We start from the raw sequence: 14,606 nt of genomic DNA on the forward strand, positions 1-14,606 counted from the left end.
CTCCTCAAGCCCTAGTTTCACTGCTGTCTTCACTGCCTCCACCCTGACACAGGTCAAACACACTTAGCACTGAACACATCTCATAAGTCATTCAGGTCCTCTTAGCCTCACTGCCCTTAGTACATGTTTTGCTAGTCATGTTTCCCTGTTGTGTCAACATCCCCACTAATGGGATGTGAGCTCCCCACCCAGGTGACCAGGTGCACCTGTAAGATGACTCTAGCTGCTGCCACAAATCCTCCTTCTGGCCCTGAATGTGATCTAGTGGCATTCAAATGAACCAGTGAAATAGCCTCATGACTTTTCCTTGTGTAACTGCACCCCGACCCCAGTGTTGTCACTTGTCACTTGTCTGTGTGCCTTTTTCTTTTGGCTCCCCATGCTTTCTTGAGCCAGCTCCCTTGCAGCCTCCCTGATACAGTCCCCTCATGCCTTTGGTGACTCTGTTTCTCTGAGACCAGAGAAGCATAATAAACTATGTGTGCCTGCCCCTCTCTTATGTCCTCTCTTGTGGCCAAACCTGACTGGCCATCCCAAAAGAATAAAAAGCAGCTACCAAAATGAAACTGATTCAGCATACTTTTAAATAAAAGTACAATTCAGTAGTTGTACTTCTTTGTAACATTTGACCTCACCTCCCTGCCTCTTATGACACATCATAGAGATGTGAAGAGTCCAACTGTCCACAGGTCTGAAGTCTATACTGTCCAGGGCCAAGCAAGCCCTTACACTCTCTTGAGGACCTAATCATCCAGGAACCACTGATCCACTGTGGTTCCAACCACTGTGACCAGAGTCTTCCCCCAAGGACACTCTAAAGTCTGTGATCTGGTTTTCCCATGATCATTCTGGGAATGAGACTGAGGTCTTTCCTGCTGGATATCCCCTCCCAGACCAGACAGGACTTACCTGAGCAGACTACTCCAATATCCTGGTCATGAGACAAGATATGAGTATAGTTTTTAAAATCAGGTTGAACACAATTATTGATACTCAAAGTTGATTCAGGCTCTGTCCTGTTGCAGGAAAGATAGAAATACCAAATAATGCCAAGTCTTGGTCCAAAATAAGACCCTCTGGGAGCATCAGTGGCAAGTCCACATTCCAAGTGTCTGCACAACGCATTTGCATCCTCCAGAAACCAGTACTGAACATACACTGTGCCCCATTCTCCTTGGTGCTTCACTTCCACTCTCCCCTCACACCTGTGGGCTCCATCCTTTAGCCTCAGCTCCAGAGTTTCTACAGAGACACAGACACAGGACTCAGGAGAGATTTTAGGAGACCATGTAGTGGTGTGCTGACACGTATTTAAAAGTCAGTTGTCCGAGAGGAAAAAATCCCTGTGAATAGCATTTCTTGACTTCTGTGGTACAAATATTCCAACCATGGCCAACTCAAAGCCCCCAACGTGCCATCACTGAACCTGGAGCAGGAAGGGAGGCAACAGGTGTTTCTCACAAGCCTGTAGAACCAGCTCCAGGGACACCACCGAGGACAGGCCTTCAGAGACTCTGGATGCTGCCCTCCCTGTAAATGTGCCCAAGGCTACTAGGGCCCAGCTTCCCCGTCTCAGTTACAGCTCATGGCCCAGGATCCAGGAACGAATCTTCCCTCTCCTTCCCTGTCCATAAGGAGCATCTCATCCAGCCTAGGAACAGAGGGCTGGGGTAAGAGGCTCTAAAGTGTCCCAGTTATTCCTGCCGCCTGTGTTCACATCCTTGTGTAATTGCCACACTCGAATGTACCTAGTAACATGCACCTAACAAATGAAATTTGACAAAAGCTATGTTACTTAAGGGGCTTGCCTGGTGGCTTAATGTCTAAAAAAAAAAAATCTGTGTACCAATCAGTGTAGGAGATAGGGTTTTGATCCCTGATCTGGGACGATCCCCTGGAGAAGGAATTGGCAACTCACTCCAGTATTCTTGCCTGGAGAACTCCATGGACAGAAGAGCCTGATGGGCTGCACTCCATGGGATCCCAAAGAGTTGGACATGACTTAGTGACTGAACAACAAAAACACTGTCACTTGAGAGATTAGGGTTCAAGATGACTCTGGTTTCCCCCTATCTTGCTCTCTGTCTTACTCTGTTGAAGCCAGTTGCCATGGTATGACCTAATTATGGAGAAACCTGCATGACAAGGGCCTGAGGCAGGCCTCTAACCAACAGCCAGCAAGGGACTGAGGCTCTCAGTTAAATAGTCCAGCAATGTCTGAATATTGCTGACATCCAGGTGAGTTGGTTTGAGTGGTTGAAACTTCAGATGATTGCACCTTGTGAGACATCATGTGGCAGAGACCCAGGTAAGTCATGTCAATTCCTGCCCCCAGAAATCATGTGATGCTAGATGTTTTCTGCTTTCAGCTGCCAAGTTTTGCAATAATCTGAAGCAACATATAACTAATGTAGGAGGGCAGGATGCTAAATGAAGTAAGTAAAACAAAGGAACACATTCTTTGATCTCATTTATATGTGGAATCTAAAAAAAACTAAATTCATAGAAACAGAGGGTAAATTGGTAGTTGCCTAGGCAGGAATGGGGGTGGGAGGAAGGAGTGATGATCATCAAGTGGCACAAACTTCCTATGACATTAATAAGCTTTGGGGATGGAATGTACGTGTGACTAGTTGTTAATATTGGACTGTATTCTTGATCATTACTAATAAAGTCAACCTTAAAAGTACTCATAACACACACACAGAAAAAATAATTATATGATGTGATAGATGTGTTAGTAAACTTAATTGTGGTAATCATTCTATAATATATATATTCTTTTTTAATATTTTAATTTTACTGGAGTATAATTGATTTACAATGATGTGTTAGTTTCAGGTATACAGCAAAGTGATTTGTTTATATATATATATATATATACATACACATATATATTCATTCTTTTTTAGATTCTTTTCTTGTATAGATCATCATGGAACACTGATTAGAGTTCCCTGTGCTATACAGTAGGTTCATGCTGGTTATCTATCTTACATATAGTAGGGTGTGTGTGTGTTAATCCCAGACTCCTGATTTATGTCTCTCCCCTACTCCCAGTGTTTCCCCTTTGGTAACCATAAGTTTGTTTTTGGTATCTGTAGGTCTGTTTCTATTTTGTAAATAAGTTTATTTGTATGTTTTTAAAATTAATTTTAATCAGAGTGTAGTTGCTTTACAATGTTGTGTTTCTGCAGTACAGCAAAGGAATCAGCCATATGTATACATATATCCCTTCTTTTTTGGATTTCCTTCCTATTTAGATCACCACAGAGGACTGAGTAGAGTTCCCTGAGTAGGTTCTCATTAGTTATCGATTTTATACAGAGTAGCAGTAGTGTATATATGTCAATCCCAATCTCCCAATTCACCCCAGCCCCTTCTCCCCTCACCCCAGTGTCCACACTATGTCTGTGTCTCTGTTTCTGTTTTGCAAATAAAACCATCTGTTCCATTTTTCTAGATTCCACGTATATGCTTTAATACATGATATTCATTTTTCTTTTTGACTGACTTCACCTGTATGACAGTCTCTGGATCCATCTACATCTCTACAAATGACCCAATTTCATTCCTGTTTGTGGCTGAGTAATGTACCACCGTACATATGTGATATTCGTCTTTCTCTGTCTGATTTACTTCACTTAGTAAGATAATGTCCTACACCCATGTTGCAGCAAATGGCATTACTTCAATCTTTTTTATAGTAATATTCCATTGGATAGGATCACATCTTCTTTATCCATTTCTCTGTTGATTGACATTTAGCTTGCTTCCATGTCTTGCCTTTGTAAATAGTGCTGCAATAAACACCAAGGTGCATGTGTACTTTCAGATTATGGTTTTCTCTGGATACATGACCAGGAGTGGGACTGCCAGACCAGTTAGTGGTCCTAGTCTTAGTTTTTAAAGGCATCTCCATATTGTTCTTCATAGTGGTTGCACCGATTTACATTGCCAACAACAGTGTAGGAGAGTTCCCTTTTCTCCACACTCTTTCCAGCATTTATTGTTTGTAGATTTTTGATGATGGCGGTTCTGACCAGTGTGAGGTGATACCTCATTGTAGTTTTGATTTGCATTTCTCCAATAATCAGGGATGTTGAGCATATTTTCACCTGTTTTTTGGCCACCTGTATATCTTCCTTGAAGAATGTATATATGTATTTCAAACCATCACACCATACACCATACATATATGGTGTGATATTATACCTTATTACATGGTGATTATATCCCAATAAAGCTGAGATATAGACTAAAACTTTTTTGAATGTAAGGGGAAATTGACAGAGGAATAATGGTTATGGGAGCTTGGAATATATTTCTCAGCCTTTAATACTTGAAATAAGCAATTTAGATAAATTATAGTATATACAATTGACATATACTAAACATGAGTGCATATGAGTTTATATATAAGGTTTTACTGTCATTACTATAAATTCTAAATGAATAACTTCATTTCCAGAATGCATAGTCTCAGTTTAAATTTTGTCTCTTTAGGGACACCTTCTCTGCTTCTCCCAGCTAGATTAAGTAACCCTGCTGATGTCCCAACTGATGGTAGTTATCAAAGTTTATTATAAATTCTTGTTTTGGTGCCCAACTGCACTAGACTATAAGTTTTATGAGCCAGGGAGCTTCATTCATCACCACAGGGGCCTCAGCATCTGGGGAACTGCAAAGGGTATGGATTTCATACCACACGAGTGATCCTCTTGCCAATGCAGGAGATGTAAGAGATGCAGGTTCTATCCCTGGGCCGGGAAGATACCCTGAAGTAGGAAGTGGCACCCAACTCCAGTATTCTTCCCTGGGAAATGCCATGAACAGAGGAGCCGGGAAGGCTACAGTCCATGGGGTCACAGAGTCAGACACAACTGAGCATCTGAGCACACAAGCCCATTTTTAAATCAATAAACATTTGTGGATGAAAGTCTAAATAAATTCCAAAAAGGACATGTGGAAATGATGTGATTTAGTGCATTTCTCTGTGGCATTAAAATCAGTGAGAAAAGAATAAGAAACAATTCAAGTATGATATTGAAAAAATAAAATTAGATAGAACTTGACATCATATATAAAATAATTTACACAGTTATTTAGTACTGACATATATTTAAATATATTCACAAAATCATAAGAGTAAGGATAAAATAATTTTCTTAAACTTGATAGGGAAAAGAACACTTATAAGAAGGCTCTGAAAGTAGAAACAAATACAGGAAATTTTTATTATTATTCAGTTGCTCAGTCATGTCTGACTCTTGAGACCCCATGGACTGCAGCACACCAGGCTTCCTTGTCCTTCATCATCTCCTGGAGCTTGCTCAAACTCATGTCTACTAGGTCAGTGATGCCAACCAACAGGAAATTTTAATAGGCAATTAATATTATTAGAAACTTCCCTGAGGGACTTACCTGGTATCCAGTGCTTAGGACTCTGTACTTCTACTGCAGAGGGTGCAGGTTTAATCCCTGCTGCAGGAACTAAGATTCCACGTGCCACGTAGTACAAGCCAAAAGGAAAAGGAAAAGAAAATCCCATGAAACTGAAAACAAGGGAAAGATAAAATGAAACAATAGACTGAAAGAAACATCTTCAGCCTAGAAATGGAATAATTCAATAAGGACAAGGACATGCACCCAAACTATTTGGGTTCAAGTCTTGCCTCTACTTCTTATAACTGACTCATCTTGGGCAAGTGACTTTGCTTTGCCTCAGTGATCTATTTCCGGGGATAAAAAGTATATTCTGCCTTGTAGGATTGTTGTACACTCAAATGAGTTCCTATAAGTGAGTGCAGTATAGGCGGTAGTGTAGTTGTAGTAGATAGTAGTAGTAGTATAAAGAGCTTCCATATAAGTCATGAAAATATGATAAACATCGCAAGTTAAAAAGAACAAATGTCATGAGAAAATAATTCACAAATAAAGGATTAAATTAGTTAATACACACGAGTTTTTGCTATAAAGACAGGCTAAGATTTTAAAATTTCATAAGAAGACAAAGTTGGTGAGGTTATGTGAAAACTAACATTTTCATGGATATGAGAGTTGGACTATAAAGAAAGCTGAGCACCAAAGAACTGATGCTTTTGAACTGTGGTGTTGGAGAAGACACTTGAGAGTCCCTTGAACTTCAAGGAGATCCAACCAGTCCATCCTAAAGGAAATCAGTCCTGAGCGTTCATTGGAAGGACTGATGCTGAAGCTGAAACTCCAATACTTTGACCACCTGATGTGAAGAGCCGACTCACTGGAAAAGACCTTGATGTTGGAAAATATTGAAGACAGGAAGAAAGAGAAGGGGACGACAGAGGACGAGATGGTTGGCTGGCATCACCAACTCAATGGACATGAGTTTGAGCAAGCTCTGGGAGTTAGTGAAGGACAGAGAAGCCTGGCATACTGCAGTCCATGGAATTGCAAAGAATCAGACAGGACTGAGCAACTGAACAATCACAATATTGTAATGGCTTCTGCCATACATCAACATGAATCAGCCATAAGTATACATGTATCCCTTCCCTCTTAAACCTTCCTCCCACCTCCCTCCCCATCCCACCCCTCTAGGTTGTCACAGTGCACCAGCTTTGGGTTCCCTGTGTCATACAGCAAATTCCCACTGACTACCTACTTTACATATGGTAATGTATATGGTTCAATGTTATTCTCTCAAATCATCCCAGCTTCTCTCTCCACCACTGTGACCATAAATCTGTTCTCTATATCTGCATCTCCACTGCTGCCCTGTAGATAAATTCATCAACACCATCTTTCTAGATTCCATATATATGTGCATTAATATATAATATTTTTCTTTTTCTTTCTCACTTACTTCACTTTGTATACAAAGCTCTATGTTCTTCTACCTCATTAGAACTGACTTAAGTGCATACTTTTTATAGCTGTGGAATATTCCATTGTGTATATGTATCACAACTTCTTTATCCATTTATCTGTTGATGGACATCTAGGTTGCTTCCATGTCCTAGCTATTTTAAATAGTGTTGCAATGAACATTGGGGTACATGTGTCTTTTTCAATTATGGTTTTCTTAGAGTATTTTCCCAGTAGTGGGATTGCTGGGTCACATAGTAGTTTTATTCCTGGCATCTTATGGCGTCTCCACACTGTTCTCCACAGTGGCTGTATCCATTTGCATCCCCACCAACAGTCCAAGAGGGCTCCCTTTTCTCCACACCCTCTCCAGCATTTATTATTTGTGGACTTTTTGAAGACTGCCATTCTGACCGATATGAGATGATACCTCATTGTAGACCAATGGAACAAGATAGAAAGCCCGGAGATAAATCCGCGCATCTATGGGCACCTTAACTTTGAAAAAGAAGGCAAAAATACACAATGGAGAAAGACAGTCCCTTTAATAAGTGGTGCTGGGAAATCTGAAATTAGAATACTTCTTAACACCATACACAAAATAAACACAAAATGGATTAAAGACCTAAATGTAAGGACAGAAACTATAAAACTCTTAGAGGAAAACTCTTAGGCAGAGCACCCTTTGACATAAACCACAGAAAGATCCTCTATGACACACCTCCTAGAGTAATGGAAATAAAAATAAGCAAATGGGGCATAATTAAACTTAAAAGCTTTTGCACAATAAAGGAAACTATTAATATAAGCAAGATGAAAAGACAACCCTCAGAATGGGAGAAAATAATAGCAAATGAAACAACTGACAAAGAACTAATCTCCAAAATATACAAGCAGCTCATGAAGTACAATACCAGAAAAAGAACAGAATCAAATAGTGGGCAGACCAGAAAATTACCAGAACTAATCAATGATTATAGTAAAGTTGCAGGATATAAAATCAACACACAGAAATCCCTTGCATTCCTATACACTAATAATGAGAAAACAGAAAGAGAAAGTAAGGAAACAATTCCATTCACCATTGCAATGGAAAGAATAAAATACTTAGGAATATATCTACCTAAAGAAACTAAAGACCTATATATAGAAAACTATAAAACACTGGTGAAAGAAATCAAAGAGGACACTAATAGATGGAGAAATATACCATGTTCATGGATTGGAAGAATCAATATAGTGAAAATGAGTATACTACCCAAAGCAATTTATAGATTCAATGCAATCCCTATCAAGCTACCAACGGTATTCTTCACAGAGCTAGAACAAATAATTTCACAATTTGTATGGAAATACAAAAAAACTCAAATAGCCAAAGCTATCTTGAGAAAGAAGAATGGAACTGGAGGAATCAACCTACCTGACTTCAGGCTCTATTACAAAGCCACAGTTATCAAGACAGTATGGTACTGGCACAAAGACAGAAATATAGATCAATGAAACAAAATAGAAAGCCCAGAGATAAATCCACGCACCTATTGTCACCTTATCTTTGACAAAGGAGGCAAGAATATACAATGGATTAAAGACAATCTCTTTAACAAGTGGTGCTGGGAAAACTGGTCAACCACTTGTAAAAGAATGAAACTAGAACACTTTCTAACACCATACACAAAAATAAACTCAAAATGGATTAAAGATCTCAACGTAAGACCAGAAACTATAAAACTCCTAGAGGAGAACATAGGCAAAACACTCTCCGACATACATCACAGCAGGATCCTCTATGACCCACCTCCCAGAATATTGGAAATAAAAGCAAAAATAAACAAATGGGATCTAATTAAACTTAAAAGCTTCTGCACAACCAAGAAAACTATAAGCAAGGTGAAAAGACAGCCTTCAGAATGGGAGAAAATAATAGCAAATGAAGCAACTGACAAACAACTAATCTCAAAAATGTACAAGCAACTCCTACAGCTCAACTCCAGAAAAATAAATGACCCAATCAAAAAATGGGCCAAAGAACTAAATAGACATTTCTCCAAAGAAGACATACAGATGGCTAACAAACACATGAAAAGATGCTCAACATCACTCATTATCAGAGAAATGCAAATCAAAACCACTATGAGGTACCATTTCACGCCAGTCAGAATGGCTGCGATCCAAAAGTCTACAAGCAATAAATGCTGCAGAGGGTGTGGAGAAAAGGAAACCCTCTTACACTGTTGGTGGGAATGCAAACTAGTACAGCCACTATGGAGAACAGTGTGGAGACTCCTTAAAAAACTGGAAATAGAACTGCCTTATGACCCAGCAATTCCACTGCTGGGCATACACACTGAGGAAACCAGAAGGGAAAGAGACACGTGTACCCCAATGTTCATCGCAGCAATATTTATAACAGCCAGGATGTGGAAGCAACCTAGATGTCCATCAGCAGATGAATGGATAAGAAAGCTATGGTACGTATACACAATGGAGTATTACTCAGCCATTAAAAAGAATACATTTGAATCAGTTCTAATGAGATGGATGAAACTGGAGCCTATTATACAGAGTGAAGTAAGCCAGAAAGAAAAACACCAATACAGTACACTAACGCATATATATGGAATTTAGAAAGATGGTAACAATAACCTTGTATATGAGACAGCAAAAGAGACACTGATGTATAGAACAGTCTTATGGACTCTGTGGGAGAGGGAGAGGGTGGGATGATTTGGGAGAATGGCATTGAAACATGTATAATATCATGTATGAAACGAGTCACCAGTCCAGGTTCGATGCACGATACCGGATGCTTGGGGCTAGTGCACTGGGACGACCCAGAGGGATGGTATGGGGAGGGAGGAGGGAGGAGGGTTCAGGATGGGGAACACATGTATACCTGTGGCAGATTCATTTCGATATTTGGCAAAACCAATACAATATTGTAAAGTTTAAAAATAAAAAAAAAATAGTGGGCAGAAGACTTAAAGAGACATTTCTCCAAAGAAGATGTACAGATGGCTAATAAACATGTGAAAAGATGCTCAACATCGCTCATTATTAGAGAAATGCAAATCAAAACTCCACTTTTAGTATATGATTAAGAGAAACAATTATGGATGGTCCTTACTTAAATGTAAAGAAGTACAGAGCAACTTTTTTCATAATGGCAAAAACATTGAAAACAACTAAATTTCCAATAGAGATGGTTAGGTAAGTATATTGCCTTTCAGTCATATAATGAATTAACTGGAGGCAATTAAAAATTTCAATAGTATTTCTATGATATCCTGTATTTTTTAATTCTGCAATAAAATATTTTAGTGTGTAAAAGAATAGGTAATGATATAGAAAAATGTCCAAAATATATTACTGATTATAGAAACACGTTACAAAATAATATATATTAATACTAAATTATTTAATACTGAGGGTCTAAGCTTTTGTGTCTAATGACATAAATTGCATCTGCAGGATAATTTTATGCCTACGTCCAACATGAATTTCAAGGCTGAAGACACCTATAATGTGTGCCCAGCTCAGAAATCATCAGATGCTCAGAAAAGCCAAGACTATCATATTAAAAGGAGAAAGTCCAATGTTGTATGAAACAGAAGTCTAAAATTTTAGTAGGATAACTCTAAATGGTATTGTTGCAAAGAAAATGAAAAGAGTGCTTGCTTTGGTGAAACACTCTTGCTTCTTAAAAAGCTACTGAGGAAATGGTCTACAGTTTGCCTAGTAAGAGCAGGGAGCTTGTGTCAGAACATCCATTATCTTCCTCCTCATGAAACCAAACCCACCTCTGCCCACCAGAAGCCCTCAGAAGAAGACTGTTGAGCATCTGCTCAGCACTCAAGGAGCAGATACAAGAAGAGAGGGGGCTTCCTGAGGACAGCTGTGGACTGGAGGCTGAGGTCTAGGGGACAACAGCGAGCTCTGAGACAAGACAGGGTGGCACTGAGTCTCAGCAGACCAGCACCCACATCTGAGAGAGCCACCTTCTCCAGGCTGGAGACCAGATTCTCCACAGCCTCATCCCTGACCCCCGCCATCCTCTCACTCAGGGAAACCAGCTCCAGGGAGGGACAGGAGAGGGCATGAGAGAGAAAGAGCTCCCTATAGAGTCTCAGCAGATCCTGGGAGAGGTAAGGACCATCCCAGGCCCCCAGCACATCAGGAAATGTCAGAGGGACTAGGGCAGGGACTCAGGAATTTATACACCTGGGGCTGCACATTAACTGATCTCTACAGACAAGAGGTCCCCTCTCCTGGCTGTGGGCTTCTCTGCTCCATAATGGACACCTGGTGGAGACAGGCGAGGCCAGCAGGCAGAGTCTGTCACAGAGCCCAGTGTTGGGCAGACATGTCAACAAGCAGAAGAGAGCCCAGGGGGTAGGGGAGAGGAGCCAGAGAGAGGCAGACAGGTGCAAAGTATCTCTGATCTGGTTACATGTAGCAGCCATGACCCCCAGCCCTGTGGGACCCTGTGTGCTTCACAGACCAATGGACACAGTCCCTGCTCAGCAGCCCAGTTCCTCTCACACAGTCTCCACCCCCCTTACACACACACACACACACACACTCACCCTCACACATTCCTCACTCACCCTCACACACTCCTCACTCACATACTCTCTCTCTCTCTCTCTCTCTCTCTCTCTCTCTCTCTCTCACACACACACACACACACACACACGCACACACACACACACATGCATGCACACAAGCACAGAGCCTACAGGAGCACAGACACAGGAAACACGGGGATCTAGAGTCAGTGCTCACACACCAGGCATGTGGAGCGTGTGGGAACAGCCCAGAGTCCCAGCTGGGTCAGTCGCTGGAACTTCCGCACACTGGAAGCCAATGGGACCCTAGAAGCTCCCTGAGAACAAGGGAGACAGTGGAGAGACTCAGGCTGACCCAGCTCGGTCCAGATAAAACCTCACTGCTCTGTAAAATCTGCTGCTATGACCAGTGGACCCCGCACAGGAGAGGAACCAGTATTCACAGTCACCATGGCTCCTTTTTGGTCAAAAACAGTGAGGCTGGGCTCCAGAACTCCAGACACCTTTCCCTTCACCAAGGCATCTACTCCCTGCTGCGAAACAGGACGGAGGGGCAGCTCTTACCTTGACCACCCACCACGGTGCCAAGGAGGAGGACACAGAGTCCCCACAGGGAGAGGTGTCTGCCCAGAGCCATCCTGACCCCAGGTCCTCAAGGTCACAGTCCCAGCTGCAGGATCAGCCTGTGAGGAGGTGTCAGGGTGCCGACTGGGGTCTATATAGACCACCCCTTACACCCTCCCTCCCAAGAGCCAATAGCGACACCTCTCACCATTTCAGGCACTATCGGAGGCTGCATCTGCCACTTTCTGCAGCTCAGACACCAATGAGCTTCTGCATCTTCAACATCTCCTTATATGAGCAACATGGTCCTTTGACCTCCTGCTTCCGTGGTCCCTGAGAACCAGATGCCATGACCGGGGTGGTGTAGAAAAGTCGCATTAAAAAGCATGAGTGATTCTCTCTCCCCTGATCATCCTGGCTGATCCCCACAAACTATGAGATCTGGTAGGGTCAGGGTGTGGGATTGGTTGACCTGTGTAGACTATCTCTGGTGGAATCAGGCACTGATATTCCCTGGGACTGAGCTCTGGGTGGAAGCAGAGAACTCCAAGAAGGCTTGAAACTCAAGAATAATTATCAGGCCAGCAGAAAAAAAATGTGTGGGAATTCACAGGTGAGTGCGGAGAGGGTGAGATGGAAACCATCAAGTTGAGGGGATGAAACTGTTGGTCTTTCCCTCCTTCTCAAAATGATCTGGAGACTGGGTCCTGGATCACGTACATGTGTGCTCAGTCATATCCAACTCTTTAAAGACTGCATGGACTTTAACCCTCCAGGCTCCTTGGTCCATGGGATTCTCCAGGCAAGAATACTGAAGTGGGTCCCATTTCCTCCTTCAGGTGATCTTCCTGACGCAGAGATGGTAACTTCGTCTCATGTGTCTCCTGGATTGTCAGGCAGACTCTTTACCATTAATCACCAGGGAAGCCTATACTCTACACAGGTACAATAAAGGACACAAAAGCACAACCCCTTGTCAAGGATGCAGGCACCTGACAATGTACAACACACAGGTGAACAACCTTACGTGTTCGGACATGGGGATGCATGTCCATATCTTTAAAGTTCACAATCTGAAGGTTCATATGTAAGGATTTACTTTGTTAATAGTTAGCTTCATTAATAGTAATAATTTATCAATCATTATCAGAGAGAAAAAGGAAGAAATGAATAAGGATATGAAGGAAGATGGAAAGGAAAATTCCGTATCTTCATTTTTATGTAATTAATCTAATGGTAAACAACTCACCAACCAATACAGGAGACTCAAGAGACATGGGTTCAATCCCTGGGTCAGGAAGATCCCCTGGAGGAGGACATGGAAATCCACTCCAGTATTCTTGCCTGGAGAATCCCATGGACAGAAGCCTGGTGGGCTATGGTCCACACAGTCACATAGAATCGGACACAACTGAAGTGACTTAACATGCATGCCCTGTTACCATAAAAATTGTTTAACATAACTTTTGTTCACATTTCAGACTATTTACTTGTAACTGATACTAAGAACAGGAATTACAATATTTGCAGAATAGGAATTAATTATTTTTCAGAAATATTACATTTTTTACCATATTGCCATATAGCACCCGGAAGTCTATCTGTTCTCTTATGAATCATTCAACCTTCTTGAAAAAGGAAAAGGAAAAAATAAACCTCTCTCTTTCACTCCACTCCAGGTCCAGGTTACTGTCTCTCCCAGGAGTGGCGGGGTTGGAGTATTCCAGGCAGAGGAGACGTCTGTGTTGATGGCTCCTTTCAATCTGTACCCCTGACATTTTCCAGGGCTCACTGCTGGCCCTCCACTCAAGTAGACATTCTGTACAGTCTATACATAGTTCTCTACATAGTCCTTGGTGGGCGCTAGCCTTCTGAGTTCCGAATACTTAAAAATTAACTTTTACAACAGAAGTCCAAGGTCAAATCATAGTCCACTCACTATATCAGTGCACTTGCCCAACACATGAAGGTTTCAGCTTCTTACATGGATATTGATCAGTAGCTAGGTCATGTCCAACTCTTTGCAACCCCATGGACTGCAGCATGCCAGGTTTCCCTGTCCTTCACTATCTCCCAGAGTTTGCTCAAATTCATGTCCATTGAATCAGTGATGCTATCCAACTATCTCATCCTCTACCACCCTCTTCTCCTTCTGCCCTCAGTCTTTCCCAGCATTAGGGTCTTTTTCAATGTGTCAGCTCTTCACATCAGGTGCCAAAGCATTGGAGCTTCAGCTTCAGCATCAGTCCTTCCAATGAATATTCAGGATTGATCTCCTTTTGGATTGACTGATTTGATCACCTTACTGTCCAAGGGACTCTTAAGAGTCTTCTCCAGCACAATTCAAAAGCATCAGTTCTTCAAAGCTCAGCCTTCTTTATGGTCCAACTCTCATATCTATACATGACTATTGGAAAAACTATAGCTTTGACTATACAGACCTTTGTCAGCAAAATGATGTCTCTGCTTTTTAGCACACTGTCTAGGTTTGTCATAGCTTTTCTTCAAAGAAGCAAGCATCTTTAAATTTTGTGGCTGCAGTCACCATCCACAATGATTTTGGAGCCCAAGAAAATAAAATCTGTCACTGTTTCCACTTTTTCCCCATATATTTACCATGAAGTTATGACA

At 41.6% G+C, this 14,606-nt stretch overlaps 1 pseudogene; it reads right to left on the reverse strand.

Annotated features, from left to right (window-relative positions):
* Positions 1-10,895, reverse strand: part of LOC133248781 (antigen WC1.1-like) — a 33,597-nt pseudogene extending 22,702 nt beyond the window's left edge.
* Positions 10,896-14,606: the final 3,711 nt, after the last annotated feature.

Source organism: Bos javanicus, chromosome 5, assembly GCF_032452875.1.
Source record: "Bos javanicus breed banteng chromosome 5, ARS-OSU_banteng_1.0, whole genome shotgun sequence".
NCBI lineage: Eukaryota > Metazoa > Chordata > Mammalia > Artiodactyla > Bovidae > Bos > Bos javanicus.